The following is a 6,000-nucleotide window of genomic DNA, read 5'->3' on the forward strand; positions in this document are numbered from 1 at the left end:
AAATCAGATGTTCTCTTCCTGACTCATTGTAAAGAGGAAACAACAGACAAAACACCTCTCAAGTCTACTGTTTTTAAATTCTACTTTCATTGCCTTAGCTCAGAACCTCCCTCATTCTTGTTCTGAATTGTAACATTAACTTCTGGACTCATTTCTGTCTACACACTAGTCTATTTTCTGTGCTGCTGCCATTGTTACATTTCCAGACATTTCTGATTCTCATCTCTCCCTGGTTTTTCCACACTGTTTGGTTTCTCAAGATCCTCCTTTCCCTAGCCTCCTATTGAACGCTGGCTATTTCTTTAAGGTTTATCTTAGTGTTTCCTTCTCCACACAGCATTTTCTCTCCCCTCCTCTGTAATATCTGCTCTGCACCATTTACTCCTAAGGATATTCCAAGGATTTCCTGAATCAAGGAACTCTGCACTACTACTATCTTTTCAATGTCAGTGTCTAACACAAATATATTCAGTATGAGGATTTTTAAAAAAATAAATGAGAAAATGAATGAGCATTAAAATTCTTAAGCAAACAAAACTACAGACTACTTGAGACCAACACTTCTCTGGAAAATCGTGGACTTGCATTCACTAGAATCAAAGGATTTCATTGATTTGTATTTCTGTAGAGAAAAGGGAAATTTCACAAAGAATACTCACCTTCTTGTCCTATCTATATCATCCTAATTTATCAGAGGTGCTTTAAATTAACCTCCGACATTAAATAAAAGACCCTATTTGTTGTGCTTAACTCTAGAGTGTCACTGTCTAATAAGATAGCACTAGACACACATGGCTATTTCAATTACTTAGCATTAAATAAAATTTGAAATCTGTTTCATCAGTCACACTAGCTACCTTTCAAGTGCTTAATAGCCATATGTAGCCACATATAGTAGTAGTTCCTATATTGGACTATGCAGATAGAGAGCATTTCTAGCATCACAGAATTTTGAACAGCACTGCTCTGGAGCTCTGCCTCTCCACCACATCTAAATGTAGTGTGGCCTAGTTATTCAAGCCCAGTTATCCTCTGCCCATCCTTATGAGTAGGAAGTTCTTTAGAATAAATTTCAAAAAATAATAATTGGAATGTATATCCATTTAAAATATTTTGTTATTTTCTCTCACAGTCAAGGCATTCCAGATTTTACCATTTGGTATTGCATTTCAGTGAAATTATAAAAACGCACACCTCCCACTTGATATGAGACTTCTTATTTGCAAATCAGTGGTGAAGACAAACACATATAGGTGGGTGAAGGGATTCAAAGACTTTTCTACTCTTTAACATTATTATTTTAATAATCTCATAAATGTGAGTACTTATATTAACTCTGCTAGTTAGTAACATGATTCAGGCATTCCAATTCTTAAGCCAAGACTCTTTTTCTACACCATGTTGCCTATACATGTTCCATCTAAAGAGTTGGGAAGTCAACAGTTAGACCAGCATATAGCCTATAGCCATGTCTACGACTTCTTGCAGGATTTTTTTTTTTTTTTTTTTTTTAGTTGAGATGGAGTTTCGCTCTTGCTGCCCAGGCCAGAGTGCAATGACGCAATCTCGGCTCACTGCAACCTCCACCTCCCAGGTTCAAGTGATTCTCCTGCCTCGGCCTCCCAACTAGCTGGGATTACAGGTGCCTGCCACCATGCCCACCTGATTTTTTTTATTTTTAGTACAGATGGGGTTTCACTATGTTGGCCAGGCTAGTCTCAAACTCCTGATCTCAGGCGATCCACCCGCCTTGGCCTCCCAAAGTGCTGCGATAACAGGTGTGAGCCAAGATGGCTGGCCGACTTTGTACAGCTTTATAGCTTCTAGAGAGGAACTATGAGCTCATGCATTTTTCACATTTTTTGGATTTTCTTTTTCAGACTGTCATTGTTTATACTTATAAATATGACAACAATGAAAAACCATGTAAATATGTTTGACTATTTATTTTGTTAGGACATATTCCTCATAGTAGAACTGTAGGGTCCAAGGATATGAAATTTTTAAAGACTTTGCTACACATTGCCAGCCTGATCAACCCCCAACCCGCACCCAGTGTACACTGCTATATGTATATGGAGAATATACTATACATATACATATAGCAGTATATATGTGTTCCCATTTTCCAGACTTTTCCTAAACCAGACATTATCTCCCCCTTCCTCCTTTTCTTTCCCCTTTAAAAAATAGTTGCTAATTATTAAAATGGCATTTGTTTAATTTGTAGCTATTTTTAAAATAATAAGGGAAGTGCTTTTTCTTACAGATTTATGAGACCTCATTATATAACATGGATATTCACTTTTTCTCTTTCATATATGTTGCAAATATTGCTTCTAATTTGCTATTTATCTTTTTAATTTTGTATGTAACATATTCTAGAAGGAATAAAGTTTCATATTATCATTCCTTTATGATTTTTGTCTTTGAGGTCATCCTTTTCTATTGTAAACTCTATATTTTCTTTCACTACTTTCATGAATCCACATTTTGTACTGGAATTGCCAACCCATCCAGTATTTTCTTTCATGTTAGGGGTGTGCAGAGTTAAGTAATTTTTCTGAATAAATATTCCACCAAACAAATCAAAATTAACAGGTTTCAGATATAAACTATTGTTGTTTATTTAAAATAAACAATTTAAAATTTAAAAACAATTAAAATATTGAAATGGTGTCTACTGAACATTTCATAATATGTGTGTTTGAGAGTGGGGAAGTATTATAATAATACCACTCTAAAATATCCAGCTAATAATACCATGACGTGAAGACCAGTTGATTGCCCCTTTATATACTAAAAATATAATGAATTGTTCTTTCCTAGAAATGAGTTTACATTTTTCCTATCAGATACCGACCCACACACTGTACAATTCTTGATAAATTTAATCATTTTTGATGACAGCCTCTATTGCTTATTGAACAAAGCCAACATATTTTATAATAAAGTCTGATAATAACATACCAAGCACCTCTATTCCTAATGACTTATAAATGCTATTAATAGAATTAATTAAATATGAGGGTTGATTTCTGAGAATCATACTACCCATTAGTAATTTCCACTTTCCTTCTAAGAACATTGGCCTTTTACTACACAAAGAGGCAAGAGCTTTCTAAGTCTATCTTATTCTCCAAATTAATCACTATTGTCATTATCATTATCATCATGATCATGGTACCATTACTTTCATTTTCATTTGAAAAGTCTTAGAATTCTTAAAAAAAAGTCCAATTCTTTTCATATCAAAAATTACATAGTGGTCAATAATAAAATTCACCTTAATAAAACCATAGGTCAAAAAATTACTCCTAAAAATGGAGTATCTAGATGATATCGAGTCATCATTCATTGGCTCGATCTTCATCAGTTTTAGAAATATTTTCCTGGAGTTTAAATATCATTAATTTTTTAGAAGAGGCTATATACTGTTTTACTCAATATGGTTCTTTTTTAACATGTTAGAAAACTGTTAAATATCTATCTCCTTAGTAGAGGTAAATGTTTGCAGATAATTATCTATTGGTCTATGACTCTAGGCAGCTCTAGAGATTAAAGCTAAATGTTAGCAAACACTACAAATCATTCAAAATTAACAAGAAAGCATAATTTAAACAAGAGTTGAAACAAACATTGTACAATTAAAACATCTTTTTTTTTTTTTTTTTGAGACGGAGTCTCGCTCTGTCGCCCGGGCTGGAGTGCAGTGGCCGGATCTCAGCTCACTGCAAGCTCCGTCTCCCGGGTTCCCGCCATTCTCCTGCCTCAGCCTCCCGAATAGCTGGGACTACAGGCGCCCGCCACCTCGCCCGGCTAATTTTTTGTATTTTTTAAGTGGAGACGGGGTTTCACCGTGTTAGCCAGGATGGTCTCGATCTCCTGACTTCGTGATCCGCCCGTCTCGGCCTCCCAGAGTGCTGGGATTACAGGCTTGAGCCACCGCGCCCGGCCCAATTAAAACATCTTGACAAAATTTACAGTTTAAAGCAAGTACATCAAAAGTCAATTTTGCTTCTTAAGAATGTAAATACCAAAACAACTATAAAAGAATCTTCCATCTTGTGATCTCTCAGTTGAAATTACTTCAGAAGTTTTTGTGTACACATGGCCTAATGTCAGATGAATAAAGATCACAGAAATTTGGGCACATATTGGTTTTTACACACTTGTAGCTCTAATATCTAAGCTGGCTGGTAGCCCATAACTACAAAGACTGAGACAAACTCACTATAGAAATTTTTTTCGTTTTAATTAATAGAAAGGAACTATCTATACTTTATCATGTATTTTAAACACGGAATAGTGAAATAAAAATATTTTTTAGTAATTTCTCTCATCCATACTACTCTCTTCTCTGACACATATAGATTTAACCCTTTCCAGTACTGGTGGGAAAGAAAAACGCTTGGGTAAGAGATCATTTACACTTTCATCTTTACCTTTTGTCTATCTTTTCATTTCTTTTTTTTCTCTCTGTGTGTCTCTATCTTGCTTCTTCTTTCCCTCTTTTATTTTTCTTTTAATAAAACATAACACTTTCTACCTCAGATATTGTCAGTTTCAATAATTTCATACTTTAAAATAGTTTGCCAGGTACCATTTTTCACTAAGTTTTAGAAACTCCCTATTCTCTAGTAACAACAACTTATGCTTATGAAAGCTATATGGTCATAGCCCATTTGTACTCAAACAACAAAGGGAAAAAGAAAGGAATAAATTCAGATATAAGCATGAGCATTTACAATGTTAGGTGCTATTATAATGCTTTTGATATCGGTCATCATGGAAACAGTTTTTATTTGAAATCATGGCAAATAATTTTTTTGAAAAATGATTAGAACTCCTTGCTTAAACTTAGAAAATGGCTTGGACATATGGAAACTTGAGAGACTAAGGAAATAGCAAGAAAATCACAGAGCATAAATACATTTAATAAAATCTAAGTTTTCCTTTTGTAAGAAAGCATGCTGTATGAACAAACTTGGGATAATTTATTGGCTTTTATCCTAATTAGTGCCAATTAAGGACATATAATTGATTTTAGTTCACTAAGAAAGTATTTTTCAAAAAGATTTTCCTATGTCGGCACTTTTTCAGGTGGATAGTCAATATACTAGAATAACAGTAGGGCTTTGCTACTATTTAGTTAGGTTTTATTTCTAAAAGCTGCTAAGACAACTTTGTTCTAAGAGGAAGGAAAAAGTTGCATAAGTAAACCCCTGGCTATAATTAGAGTAAATCCTAATATCTTATGAGGAAGTAGAGACCATGAACAAGTAATCGAAATAAGTTATTATTAAAGAAATTGTTCTCTTTAACTTGCTCTGTGCGTACCAAAGCCTCCCATTTTGAAACAAGCTGCCAGGGTGATATGTAAACAATGCATGAGAAGGCGTCTGCGCTCTGGGAATTGATGCTCCACACAGCCACATTGAATTGTTTACATTCAGTCTCTACCTGCCTCTAAGCAAAAGAGTTCATTTTACACTCACCCATGTTGTATTTACTTCTTTTTTAAACCCTGTAACACACACACAGCCACAATGCCTAAAAGATTAGAATGCTAATAGAAATAATAGATGTTTTAAAAAATATAGATAAAACCGGACTATACATGTTAGATGAGGCTGGCAATAATATGATGAAAGGAAGAAAAACAAAAGCTCACATACAATAAGCACACTAAATAACATGCTGGAAAAGTTTATCCTACTGATTAATTTAGTAGAAGAGACAAGTAGCTTTGGACGAATGCCACTAATAAGGTATCCGGTAAGAAAAGCGGACCATTTTCAAAAAACAAAACAAGAAAACACTTTATTCAGGTCTACATTGATGTGAAGATACCAGTTATTGCATTCTTATTACTTCCTTTGCAGTTTTCTTTCTTTGACTTCACACACACACACACTCCCCCCCCACACACACTACCATCAAACTATAACATTTCACAACATCTTAGACTTTCAAATTAAAAACAGCTGAAACCGGAGG

General features: G+C 34.5%; 1 protein-coding gene across 10 annotated transcripts in view; it reads right to left on the reverse strand.

Moving 5' to 3' along the window:
* DTNA (dystrobrevin, alpha) overlaps positions 1–6,000 on the reverse strand; it is a 401,960-nt gene that overhangs the window by 184,464 nt on the left and 211,496 nt on the right. The gene's annotated exons all lie outside the window — the stretch shown is intronic.

The sequence above is a fragment of the Colobus angolensis genome, unplaced genomic scaffold (genome assembly GCF_000951035.1).
Source record: "Colobus angolensis palliatus isolate OR3802 unplaced genomic scaffold, Cang.pa_1.0 Scaffold220, whole genome shotgun sequence".
NCBI classification, from domain to species: domain Eukaryota; kingdom Metazoa; phylum Chordata; class Mammalia; order Primates; family Cercopithecidae; genus Colobus; species Colobus angolensis.